Source organism: Monodelphis domestica, chromosome 1, assembly GCF_027887165.1.
Source record: "Monodelphis domestica isolate mMonDom1 chromosome 1, mMonDom1.pri, whole genome shotgun sequence".
NCBI classification, from domain to species: Eukaryota; Metazoa; Chordata; class Mammalia; order Didelphimorphia; family Didelphidae; genus Monodelphis; species Monodelphis domestica.
The window spans coordinates 698185133-698199559 of NC_077227.1; the positions used below are offsets into that span (position 1 = coordinate 698185133).

General features: G+C 41.3%; 1 long non-coding RNA gene across 1 annotated transcript; it reads left to right on the plus strand.

Annotated features, from left to right (window-relative positions):
- Positions 1-555: 555 nt before the first annotated feature.
- Positions 556-11436, plus strand: LOC103105595 (uncharacterized). The gene is made up of 2 exons (XR_459507.3): positions 556-1083; positions 9442-11436. It is a non-coding gene; the product is annotated as an uncharacterized LOC103105595 (long non-coding RNA).
- Positions 11437-14427: the final 2991 nt, after the last annotated feature.

The window sequence follows — 14427 nt, forward strand, 5'->3', positions numbered from 1 at the left end:
GTTATAAATGAATATACCTGCCACAGGTTACTGGGATAAGGGGTGGGGTTTCTACAGCAAAATGTTCCATGGCATCCCTGAAGCCATCTACTCTATAATTCCAAGGTTGCCATAGTAACTATGCATTTGGAATATTTATGTGGAGCAAAAGCCATATCTGTGCTTGCCAGTGGTTGCTGCTATAGGAGAGCTATAGGAGTTTTCTTCTAAAAATAGAATCATAGAGTCTCTCTCCTCCCTTTCGCTTTCCCCTTTCCTTCCTTTCACTCTTTCCTCTTTTCATTTTCTCTCTTTCTTTCTTTCTTCCTTTCTTTCTTTCTCTCTTCCTTCCTCCCTTTTTTCCTTCCTGCCTCTTTTTCTTTTTTCCTTCTTTCCTTTTCTTTCTTTCTTTTTTCTTTTTCTCTCTTTCTTTCTTCTTCCCATCCCTCTTTCTTTTGTCTCCTTCCTTCCTTCCTTCCTTCCTTCCTTCCTTCCTTCCTTCCTTCCTTCCTTCCTTCCTTCCTTCTTTCCTTCCTTCCTCCCTCCCTTCCTCCCTCCCTCCCTCCCTCCCTCCCTCCCTCTCTCTCTCTCTCTCTCTCTCTCTCTTTCTTTCTTTCTTTCTTTCTTTCTTTCTTTCTTTCTTTCTTTCTTTCTTTCTTTCTTTCTTTCTTTCTTTCTTTCTTTCTTTCTTTCTTTCTTTCTTTCTTTCTTTCTTTCTTTCTTTCTTTCTTTCTTTCTTTCTTTCTTTCTTTCTTTCTTTCTTTCTTTCTTTCTTTCTTTCTTTCTTTCTTTCTTCCTTCCTTCCTTCCTTCCTTCCTTCCTTCCTTCCTTCCTTCCTTCCTTCCTTCCTTCCTTCCTTCCTTTTTCTGTGCCTCTGGCTGGCTACCTGGCCAACTGTCTCTCTCTTTCTCTCAGAGAGAGAGACAGAGAAACAGAAAGAGAAATTATAAGCCAGTTCTCACTTAACAGCCAGAGTGATTTCAGAGCCTAGAGCAGAGGACCACTGGTGTCAGGCTGCACTGGTGCTGCTGTTACCAATACTGCTACCTGAGCTACCCCCTGTCAAGAACAGGAGCTGGAACCTGCTGATTGTTCTTTCATGATGTGAGTTTTCATAAAGTGAGAGATGTCTGTCGTATGAAGCCTTAGCCACCCAGGCTTGTTGTTGTGTCTTAACAACATTTTAAGCTCAACATGCCCCAAACTGAATTTAATATCTTCACCTCAAAACTTCTCCTTCTAAACTTTCCTATTACTGTTGAGATAACCAGCAACCTCCTAGTCCCCCAGAATTGAAATTAAGAGCCATTCTTAAGTTGCCATAGCCAATCTGTTGCCAAGTGCTGCTGATTTTCTCTTTGTAACATCTTTCATGTGTACCTCCTTCTTTCCTCTGACATTGCAATCACCCTGGGGTGGAACCTCATCACTTCATGTCTGAGCTATTACAAGAGGCTGCTGGTTGTCCTTGCCACAAATCTCTTCCCACTCCAGCCCATCCTCTACTCAGAAGGCAAATGAATCTTCCCAAAGTGCAATTCTGACCATGACCATTCTTCCCCTTCTCATTAAACTCCAGTAGTTCCCTATCGCCTCCATGATCACATAGAAAATGCCCTGTTTGGCATTCACCCTTCATAAGGTAGCCCCTCCAACCTTTCCAGTCTTAGTCCCCTTTCCTTAGTCCCCACTGAATATTCTTTGATCCAATGATACTATGGTAGCTCACAGTTTCTTGAACAAGAAACACCATCCTCAGACTAAGAAACATTTTTAAACCCTTATTTTTTGTCTTGGAATTAATACTAAATATTGGTTCCAAGGTAGAAGAGCAGTAAGGGCTGGCAATCGGAGTTAAGTGAAAAAAAATAAGAATTTAAAAAATAGGGGTTAAGTGACTTGCCCAGGGTCACACAGCTAGGAAGTATGTAAGGCCAGATTTGAACCAAAGATCTTCAAGTCTGGCTCTCTATCCACTGAGTCACTTAGTTGCCCCAACTCTGAACATTTTGCTGACTGCTCTCTGCCTGCAATGTTTTCCCTCTTCATCTCTGCCTCCTGGCTTCCCTGGTTTCCTTCAGTTCCCATCTAAATCCCATATTCTCCAAGAAGCCTCTTCCCAATCCCTCTTAATTCTAGTGCCTTCACTTTACTGATTATTTCCAATTTTTCCTATTTATAGCTTTATACATGATTGTTTGTATGCTATATTCCTGCTCCTTGAGAGCAGGGGCTGCCTTTCTGTGTATTTGAATCACTTAGCAAAGTGCTTGGCATTTAATAAATGCTCATTAACTGGCTGATTGAAATGAAATTTTGATTATTAAAATCATTTTTTGTATTTATTGATGCTTAGAAAAAAAGGTTTTCATCTTAAATGTGGTACACTGAACATTTTGTAGTGCAAACAATGGTGTATTAGAACTAGAGAAGATAGAAATCATCTAATCTGAATCTTTCTGATTTAACTGAATCTTTCAATGACCAGAGACTTAGTTTTGTTCACCTTTCTCTCGAAAAGAAGAATCTTCACTTCCAAGTGTCAAGATTGCTTTGGAATCTCTCTCCTCTCCAGCCTGTCTTCCACTCAGTTGCAGTGGAACCAGCTAAAGAACTAGCAAGAATCAAGTTAAATAACCAGTAAGAACCATCCTGAAAGTTAAAAATTTATATAGGAAGAACCTGAGCACCAAAGAAGGGAAAGGACTTGACCAAGATCCTATAGATAGTAAATAGCAAAGTCCTCCAAAGTCTAAATCTTCTGACTCTTTGGTCTGTGTTCTTGGAAGCACCCCAGACTTCTCTCTCCAAAAGGAAAAGAAAATTAATTATGAATTATTTTTTACTTATATCTCTCTGATAACTTTTTCCTAATAGGTGTGCATCAGTACCATTAATTTATAGCAACACTAAAATATTTCACTTAAAGATAAGTAAACCCTCATAGCTAGAGAATTTCTAAGATTGGAGGTAATGCCATTGTACTGTTTCTACTGGCTGGGCAATGTCAACTTGAGGGTTCTAAGGGAAGCTAATGGTCATGATTGCGAAGCCTCTCTCTGCTATACCAGCATCTGGCCTCCAACAGAAGGGAGATCTTTTCCTTCCCCTCTATAAGAAGTAAAGTTGAAGCTTCTGGGCTCTAAGCTAAAAGAGATGGCAGAGTCCTTCTTCTCTTTGCCCTTTCTCCTCATTCTAGCAAGGCATGCAGCACTTTAACACACATCTAGCTTCACGGGAGGTAATCCAGGTTAACAAATCAGGAATTCCCCTGACTAATCCTACTATATATTCAGACCACACTTTGTTTAGCCATTTATCCATCAACGTGCACCTATTTTTTTGCTTCTACAAAAGATGCTGCTATGAATACTTTGGTATGCATGAAGCTTTTTTTTTGTGTCCTTGATCTCATAGAGGTGGATGCCTCACTGTGGGGTTTCTATAGCAAATAGACATTGTAGGCACTTTTTAGTATGATTCTAAACTGCTTTCCAGGATAGTTGTATCAATTCACAGCTCTACCAAATGCATATTCGTGTACCCAAAATCATTTTTAAAGGCTGCCTTTTCCCAAACCACCAGGGATTCTAGGAGTCTAACGAGCCCTTGGCTTTCCTCAGCTTTGTTCCTGCCCCCATCCCACCATGATCCTTTTGACTCACTTATATAGATTAAAAGGAGGGAAGAAGGTAAGAACCAAGCCCCAGGGGTGGAACCATAGGGATACAGCTTTGTCCATCTCAATCCTCTGTTCTACATTCCTGTCATTGATATGTATATATATGTGCACAAATATGTATGTATATTTACATATATGTGATATGTTTATATGCACACACATATACTATCTACACATCCTTATAACATCCATCCATCATAACTATCCCAGACTTTATTCCCCAATATGTGCAGATGAGGATGAGGATATGAATGACTTAAGATCATACAGGCAGGAATTGTCCCACGGTGTGCTGGAGCCAGTTCTTACTGACTCACAAGGCAAGAGTCACTTGCTCGACTTTCATCGTGAGGATTTACACCTTGGAAATCAGTAAGTGCTACAAAGCAGAGTCTGACTTACTGATTTGATAGTCTAGACCAGGGGTCCCCAAACTATGGCCTGTGGGCCACATGCAGCCCCCTGAGGCCATGTATCCGGCCCCCACCACACTTCCAGAAGGGGCGCCACTTTCATTGGTGGTCAGTGAGAGGAGCACAGTATGTGACGTCGCTGGCATTGCTCACGTACAGTACTACTTCCAGTGACATAATCCTTTGTGTGGTGCCTTAGAAGGAGGCGCTGCACAATTACGTGGCTGCACAGTGGAAGATGTCAGCAAGGTGAGCACGATCTGGGGGAGGGGATTCCACACTGTGTATCCTGCTGCCAGGTTAGGGTTAGGTTTTTAGAGTTCGGCCCTCCAACGGTCTGAAGGACAGTGAACTGGCCCCCTGTGTAAAAAGTTTGGGGACCGACCCCTAGTAGACTCTAGACATAAGAGAGCGGTAGAGTTCAATAATGCAGATTGAACTTAGAAACATCATGAGTTATATTATCTGTAATACTAATGGCTCATTCACCTTTTTTTTAAAAATCTCATTACTACACGAGAAAGCATTTTCCCCTCATAGAATGAGTTGTTAAAACATGGAAGTGGGGATAGTTAGGTGGCTCAGTGGGTTGAGAGCCAGCCCTAAAGACAGGAGGTCTTGGGTTCAAATCTGACCTCAGATATATACTAGCAGCACTGATTCTAAGACAGAAGGTAAGGGTTTTCAGAAATAAAAATAAAGCATATACAAGCACATCCCTATTAATATCAGAGCAAGGATTCAACCCCAGATCTCCTAACTCCAAATGCATCACCCACCCTTTCCATTTGTACCATATTGCCCTTCCAGGGAGAACTATATCTGCCCAGCCCAAACCAACCTAGCACAACCCAACCTAGCTCACTTCAAAGAATTATTGTGAAAATATAATGAGACAATTTGTGTGGAAACCCGCAAAAATGGGTTTTTCCCTACTCCAACTTAAGGGATGATTAGTCTCCAGTTTGGAATGGATAGGAGCATTTGTACAACCCTCTGCAATTCTCTTAAGGCTCTGTGAGGAGCAGAGAGACTGCCATGATTGCTAACTTTAAATAGACAAGAGGAACCACAGTAAAGAGGAACCTGAGGGAAAACGCTGATTCAACTTGAAAGAGAAAGAAGAGAGAGAGAGGATAGTTGAGGCTGCTCCTTCCTTTGAGTAAGAATATGTGCCCTGTTGTGAAATGAAGCTCATATCTGTAGTGTCCTCCTACTCCCAATGGCAAAATTTTGGGGGGGGTAACTTCCCCTTTAATGAATTCTTTGGTAATGGTTAAAGGGGGAGTTTATGAGACCATCAGTTGCTGACCAGACTGCTGAATTGGCTTGTTATGAAACAAAAATACTTTGAAGCAACTGCTTGCTGAAGGTTCAAAAAGAATTTCCCAGAGTTCCAAGGAAGTAAATGTTGAAGCGACAAGATTTGTCCTCCAGAACTGAATGGTGACTGTCTTCAGTACCATCAGCCTCTATTTCAGGGGTGCTTTCTTTCTTCTTAATGCCTTGACTTTCCATGTCTATTCCTATTATATTGACATCAGCTTGTATGCCTCTGCTCTCTTCTCTTCTCACACAATCACAGAATCACCAAGTTGGAAGAGGTCTTGAATCCAAACCATCCCTAAACAAAAATCCCTTCTGAATCATACCAGAGGAACGATCATCCAGTCTTAGCAAGAATAACCCACTCTCAGGTCCTAGGTTCAAATCTGACCTCAGACACTTCCCAGCTGTGTGACCCTGGGAAAGTCACTTGACCCCCATTGTCTAGCCTTTACCACTCTTCTGCCTTGGAGCCAATACACAGTATTGACTCCAAGACAGAAAGTAAGGGTTTAAAAAAAAAAGAGTAGCCCACTCTTTCCTGAGGGAACTCATCCTATGTTTAAATAGATCTGACAATGAGGAAGTTATTCCTTAGAGTTGCTGTGTTCGGTCATTTCAGTTGTATACAACTCTTTGTAACCTTATTTGGAGTGTTCTTGGCCATTCCCATTTCCTTCTCCAGTTCATTTTACAGACAAGGAAACTGAGGCAAACAGGGTTAAGTGACTTACCCAGGGTCACGTTACTAGTAAGTGTCGGAGGTTAGATATGAACTCAGAAAGGCGAGTCTATCAAATATCTACTTTAGTTTCAGTACCCTATCCACTTCTCCACCTAGCTGCCCCACTCACATAATAAACCAAGGCTAAATCATGGTGAAACCACTGGAAGGGACAGAGCAACAGATTTATTTTAGCCTTGATTCCTTTTACTATATCAAAGCCACATCTGTTTTTTACTGCTTCTGGTTACTGACCCTAATTCTGCTGTTTGGGGTCAAAGCGAACTAGGCTAATCTTCCTTCCATGTGATAGCCTTCCAAATACTTCAAGGGAGCTATTATGTTCTATCTAAATCTTCTTTTTTCCAGCCTACACACTCAGTATTCCTCCATTCCTCCTTTTTTATGTGTACTTGATCCCTTTGGCAGTGGCAATCTTCGGGAGTCCACGGATCTTTTCTCAGAATTGTTTTCAAATGCAGACATCAGTTAACAAAGAAAATTAATTATATTAAAATAAAACTATGTTTTCCATCCAAGTTCACAGACCCCCTGAGATAAAAGAAGCCTACTTCAAACTCTCTTTATATGGAACAATATTGACATTCTTCATCACATTGATTATCCTTTTCAGAGATGGCACAGTTTATCAAAGTCCTTCCTAAAATTGGGCTCCCAGAACTGTAGACAATACACCAGATGCAATTAGATCAGGGCCAAGTACGGCTAGAATGTTACTTTTCTTGCTCTAGACACTATGTTAATTTTGCCAGAGATTGCATTAGCTCTCTTGGCTGCCATATCACATTGACTCATACTGAGCTATCCATGGTGTCTTCTTCTTTTCTCCTCAATCAATTTGGGGTCACAGAAAAAGCACCATAGTGGGGAAATTAGACTTGGATTTAAATCCCTGGAGATGCTACAAAACAGCTGTCTGACTTGAGGCAGTTCCTTTCCATCTCTGGACTTCAGTTTCTTTACCTGCAAAGTGGGAATATTGGTCTAGATTGCAAAATCCTAGATTCCTCGAATTAAGAGTGGAAGAGTGGAAGATCAGAGACGTTAAGTGGAAAGGAGTGGTATAGCAGAAATTAAACAATTCAACAAACATTTAGGAACTGCCAGCTGTGTGCCATGCACTATGCATGGGATCACAAAGAAAACAGTTACTCTTTCAAAGAATATTGAATGATTTTGATATATATGGATTGGAAATGTCTTATTGCCGAAGAGCTTGTAAGGTTTTGTTCCACTGAATCAAATGTTCCTTTTTTTTTTAGTTTAGAGTATGACATTTATTCTGAATATAGAGATTTATTATTTTTTGTAAAGATATTTTATTTTCTACATGTTTTCTGAAGTTTCCTGATCCAAATTATTTCCCTCCCTCTTTTCCTTCCCTCTTTCTGGAGCTGGTAAGTAGTATGGTCTGTGTTATACATATATCATCATGCAAAACCTATTTCTATATTATTCATTTTTGTTAGAGAATACTCATATAAAACCAAAACCCTAAATTAAGACCCAGATAAAGTAAAGTGAAAAAGAATATGCTTTGATCTGTATTCTGCCTCTTATAGTTCTTTCTCTGAAGGTGGAGAGCATTCTTTGTCATAGTCCCTCAGAATTGTCCTGGATCATTGTATTGCTGAGAGTAGCTAAGTCTTTCACAATTGATCATCATACAGTATTGCTGTTACTGTTTATATTGTTCTCCTAGTTCTGCTTATTTCACTCTGCATCAGTTAAAATAGGTCTTCCCAGCTCTTTCTGAAATCATCCTTTCATCATTCCTCATAGCAGAGTAGTATTCCATAATCATCATATACCACAATTTGTTGAGCCATTCCCCAATTGGTCACGGAGACAGGACTTGGCTACCTTCCCCCAAAAAGGAAGAGAGGGGAAGAACACTCTGTTCACCCTCTCACCCCATTCCCTCTCTCCCATCATCCTCCTGGTTTCCCATTTAGTCCCTACATTACAAGTGATACCCCAGTCAGAGAACAAAAGAATCCACCATAATAGACATTTGGGAGTGACTGCGGGGAGGGGTAGCCATCTTGCTACACAGAATCTTGTGAATAGTGCTCACAGCAGGGAAGAGGCTCACAAGGCAGATTCAGAAGGACAACTATTTTCCTGTGGGGAAGGCTTGGACAGAAATTAGGATGAAAGTGGGGTACAGAGAAGAACAAAATGTACCAAAAGATTCTATGGACTGGCCTAGTATGATTAATAATGGCAAACCTCTATTCTTCACTCTTTGGCATGATTTCCAACATGATCTATAATGTTACAGGGTCAGCAAATGCTGGGAACAATTGACATTTGAAATGACAACATTATGGCCAATGGTTCCTGCCTTGTATGGGTCTCTCATGATGACATGATAAATTTATATCACTGTAAGAAAAGTACGCAGACTGATTATGGACAAGGGGGATAACAGCAACATGGACAGCAAACTTGAGAGAGTACTTTCCCAAATGGCTTCCATGACAGATGTGTTTCAAGATTTCATGACTAAGATGGACAAACTGAGGATGGGGAAGGACACTATGACAGATACAGATATGGGCAAGGACAAGGACAAGGACAATGGGGTAGTGTCATCAACAGCTTTAACTATAGGGCTATGAATAGAGAAAGTAATGGTGGATAAGCAAACCAACACAGAATCCACACAAGCTGAGGGGGCTGCAGAGGCACAAAAGATCATGCCTCTATAGGATTTGGCAAAGATTACACAGGACTCTGGCATCCTCATATGAAAGTCCATAAGCCTTTCTCAGTCCAAGATTTTGAGGTACTCTGTAAACTAATGCCTCAGTTCTGCACTGAACCTTTCAAGTGCCTTAGGGAGCTGAAATGTGCTTTCAGGCTCTTTGAACCCAATTTTGAGGATGGTGAACTTTTATTTGGAGAACTATTTAGCCCCCAAGAACAGGCCCAATTCCTTAGGAAAATGAGGGAACATGCAAATCTTATTAGCTGGCCAGAATTTTATAATGACATTGAATTTTCTAGACCCCAGAATCTGACTTACCTTAGAAAATCTGGGGAAGCTTTGCTGGAAGCAATCAAATCCTTCTGTGTTCACCCAAATGCATGGGGAAAATTTGAAAGAATTAGGCAAGACCCCAAAGAGCACCCATCAATTTATCTCGATAGACTCCTGGAGAATGTGGAGTCAATTTGGGGGTACCCCCAGGACAGTGAATAGGTAATACCATACATCAAGAGTCAGGTTTTATAGGGATGCAATAACACACTCAAAAATGCTAGAAAGTGATCTAACTCATGTTCTACAGACTAACAGACCAAAAGGACCCCGCTGACAGAGCAGATATACTGCCAAAAGACTCCTCTCTCCTCTCACAATCCTTCTCCTCAGAGCAAGTCACCAAAGTTCTGAGAAGACCCAAAACATATCAGAGAAGCCTATGCTGCAACCCCAGAGTCCTGGCTGCCAAGATTAAGACATGTCCTTAGACCTCCAATGAGTCAACTACTTTTCAGACATTATAAGACAAGTGTGACCAGAAAGGGATAAGAATGATCATTTACCTCTTCATTCCTTAATCACTAAAGTCAAACAATGCTAAAGATGCCATTGGAGCACAGCCAAACAGTTCACCTTATACAATTATGAAGAGGGCAAAGTTTAAAGCATGCCTTTGTGTCTGGAAACAACAAGATCTCTTCACTGTACTGTACCAATGACCTGAGAACCAGGAGAGGTCAACTAGAGATATAGGCTTGAACTGAAAAAGAGAAACCAGGCTGGGGGAGAATCCATGTTGTCAGCAAAGAAAATCCTAGCAGTTCACTACCATCAGAGAACTCTAGAGCCTGTCCAGGGAAAAGGACTCTAATGTTTGGTTAGCCACATCCAGGCAAAAGATCAAAAAGATATACTATCCCCAATCCTTAACACTTTTGCCAATGCAACCTGATGTACCTAAAAGATTCCTTTCTAACTGGGAGTTTCCGGTCTCCAGCCCAACATCCCTGCAGATACCTCCAACACTCCAAGGGGCACTTTGCACAGTTCATCCAGGGGAATACAAAAAGATACCAAAAAGGCAACCAATTTCCCTCATCCTCCACCCAGAACAAGTTCTCCGCAGGGGGAGGAAGGAAGGGATGGTGCCCCACCGAGATACGTGGCCAGCAACCACCACACACACACACAAATGAGAAATCCACCAAGAATACATCTTGTAGCTTCTGGGGCAAGCTCAAAGGGAAATCCATCCCCAGGCTGCTAATTGAGGCAGCTCAAGACTCCAGAGAAGGAGAAGCACCATTCTTTGACCTGAGAAAGAGCATAGAAGACTGCTTCCCAAGAGGAGGTCAAAGACCACCCTCAAGAACCATTGCAAAGAGGAATTAGACATTGTCCACTATTGTCAGAAAAGAAAGAGACAAAGACATAAACATAATATCATGTCTCACATGTTAAACGCTAAATCGCCTTGACTTACCCAAATGAAACAAGATCAGAAAACATCCCAGACCATATACAAGATATAAGGACCCAGAGTGAAATTGACAGGCATAGGGGAACACAAGCTATGGACAACTTAGATCAAAGTGATGCTGAGACATAAAACAATGACAGAAGGACTGATTTATTAACTTGGAAAAGAAAACTCTCACCCTCCACGTCTATGACAAGAAAACTATCACACACAATCAGAAATCCTAATGCAACTGAGAAAAACTCCTCTTGTGTTCTCACCCACACTCACACAATCTCAACCATTCTTACACATCCACACTCACCTGATTGGACACAAATCTTACACACACACACACATGTTCCAGTGCAAGAAGACAGAAGAATCTACAATCAAGGGGAGACGACAATCAACCATGTTTCCTCCATAGAGGAAGAGACCAACAAGTGATCAAGAACAAAGAATCCTTCCAGGACCAACATAAGAAGTCAAATGAACTATAAGGGACAGATAAAGAACTTTAGTCCATGAACTTTCTGGAACAAAGATCTTTGTTGTATAGGTCACGTAAGATGGTGTGCCATGGACATATTAACATCACATTAGGGACATGCATCCAACACACACACAACGCCAGGAAAGAATGAAGATAGGATTCAGACATCACATGAAGAGGATATCTGTCAACATGAAGTAAATATGTACATGCCACACGATATATTTAATACATGACCATTTAACACACTGACTTAGGGGTCCTGTTGTAAATAAGCACGATCCATAACAAAAAAAAAATGTAGAAACTTGTAAATAAAGTTCTTTTTTTTTTTTTTGAAACCCTTACCCGTCTTGGAGTCAATATTGTGTATTGGCTCCAAGGCAGAAGAGTGGTAAGGGCTAGGCAATGGGGGTCAAGTGACTTGCCCAGGGTCACACAGCTGGAAGTGTCTGAGGCCAGATTTAAACTTAGGACCTCCCGTCTCTAGACCTGGCTCTCAATCCACTGAGCTACCCAGCTGCCCCCGTAAATAAAGTTCTTGCAGGGCTCAAACAGATGGAAAGGGACTGAAAAAACTTTTTTGTCTGGTTGACCCCAAAGCAGAACTCATATAGATTACATATATATGAAATATATATATATGTATGTGTATATGTAACTGCTGTACAGAAACCTACATGTATATAATGTATATCTCATGGCAATAACTTACTAATACCACATAGACCTAGGAATTAGATTAACACTAACCATAGAAAATAAAACAGATCAGGGACAGTGTAGACAGGACTGACAAGGGAAGTTCAGCTTTTAGGGAGCCAGTAACAGGGAAAGAATAGGATAACATAAGATAGAATAACAAAGAATTAAATAATTTGTAATAGCTAAAGAAGTTAAGGAAGCATAAGATAGCATAAGGAGCTAGAAAAATGTTACCATAGTTTATAGATCATTAAGATATTGTTACCAAATAGTTTTAAGTCGATAATGATGCATATCGTTGTTTGTTCTGGGATATTGTTAGTCCAAAACATGTTATTCAATTGTATCAACTCCCTGTAACAAAAACACACCTACCCTGAATCTTTCCCCAGATATCTTGTCTTAGAATAGGCTTAGTCAGTTAAGTTAGCTTAAGAGTAAGATATAGTTGAGGGAAAAGAAATTTTTTGTTTTGGGGGTGGGTTATATATATATATATATATATATATATATATACATATATATATAGAGAGAGAGATGAATAGATAGACAGGCAGATAGATAGATAGACGGATAGATGGATGGATGGATAGATGGATGGATAGATAGATGGAAAGACAGACAGACAGACAAATAGATAAATAGACAGACAGACAGATTTTTGATAATGATAATGATTTCAATGTCATTGATTTTCTTTTCTAATCCTAGGCATTTTATTGTATGAATTTGAAAACCTTATACTGAGGGGTCCAATGGGTTCCACCAGATTGACAATAGGGTCCATTAAGAACTCCTGGTTTAAAAAGATGGGTTTGGAGGGCAGCTGGGTAGCTCAGTGGATTGAGAGCCAGGCCTAGAGATGGGAAGTCCTAGGTTCAAATCTGGCCTCAGACACTTCCCAGCTGTGTGACCCTGGGCAAGTCACTTGACCCCCATTGCCTAGCCCTTACCACTCTTCCGCCTTGGAGCCAATACACAGTATTGACTCCAAGATGGAAGGTATGGGTTTAAAAAAAAAAGATGGGTTTGGGGGCAACTGGGTGGCACTGTGGATAGAGAGCCAGGCCTGGAGTCAGGAGGATCCAGGTTCAAATCTGGATTCAGACACTTCCTAGCTGTATGGCCCTGGACAAGTCACTTAACCCCCGTTGCTTATAGTCCATGCCCTTCTGTCTTAGATTTGTTATTAGGACAGAAAGTAAGAATTTAAAAACAATTTTTTTAAAGGAGGGTTTTTTGAGTCAGAGACCAGTTGAAGGTTGAAAGTTTTCTTTCACTGTCTCATTTTGGCATGAAGATGATCCTGGGTTCCTGAAGGCTAGACCAGCACAACTGAAGCCAACAAGTCCTTACAAACTGCAGAAGTTTTGAGTATGGGTTTGAAGACAAAATGTGGGCTGTACAAGGACCTGCCTGGTTCAGCAGGGGGAGAGGCTGAGTCAGCAGGCTGCTGACTAAGGGGGGAATTTTTTGGCCAAAGTGACCTTTGAGATGTTGAATAGAACAGAGAGATGGGGGGGGGGGGAGGGAGAGGGAGAGAAAGAGAGAGAGAGAGAGAGAGAGAGAGAGAGAGAGAGAGAGAGAGAGAGAGAGAGAGAGAGAGAGAGAGAGAGAGAGAGAGAGAGAAAGAGAGAGAGAGAGAGAGAGAGAGAGAGAGAGAGAGAGAGAGAGAGAAAGAGAGAGAGAGGGAGGGAGGGAGGGAGGGAGGGAGAGAAACAGACAGACAGAAAGAGAGGCAGAGATAGACAGACAGACAGAGACAGACAGAGAGAGGCAGAAAGAATGACCCACAAAATTGAACTCTTTTTCCTCTTGTCCAAAGAGACCTGATGGAAAGCAGGAGGCCTGGAATCTGGCCAGGAAGTCTTGCCTGGGTCATGAAAGAGAGAAATAAGCCCTTAATCCCTTTCCTGTCTAAGGGGACAGCCTGAACTCTAGGGCTATCCCTGCTGCTTATGTACAAAGAAGAAGCTCTCACAGCCCACACCACCTGTAAGTGGACAAACCCTTATGGGATGATAGGATTTAGAGCTTGAAGGGTCCTTAGAGATCATCTTTTCTAATCTCCTTCTGGTACAGAGGAGACACTGAGGCCAAGTGAGGGAAAAGGACTTACCTAAGGTCACATAGCCATCAAGTAGCCAACTAGCATCTCCTATCTACCTGGCTAAGTGCTGGGGATACACAGAAAGGCAAAAGCCAATCCCAGACCTCAAGGAGCTTAAAGTCTAATAAGGAAGATAACATGCAAACTAGTATGTATAAACAGATTTAGACCAAACAAATGGGAAATGATTAACAAAGAGAGGGCATTAAGATTAAGAAGGATTGGGGGGGGGGCAGATAGTTGACTCAGTGGATAGAGTACCAGGGCTGGAGTTGGAAGACCTGGGTTCAAGTTTGACCTCAAATACTTCCTAGCTGTGTGTTCCTGGGCAAGTCACTTAACTCCAATTGCCTAACCTTTGCCCTTCTGTCATAAGAGTTATTGCCAAGACAAAAAATAAGTTTGGAAAAAAGTACAATTTTAGCTGGAACCTGAAGAAAATCAGGAAAATCAGGTCCAAGAAGAAGAGGAAGAACATTCCAGGCATGGGGAACAGCCAGTGAAAATGCCAGACCTCAGAGAC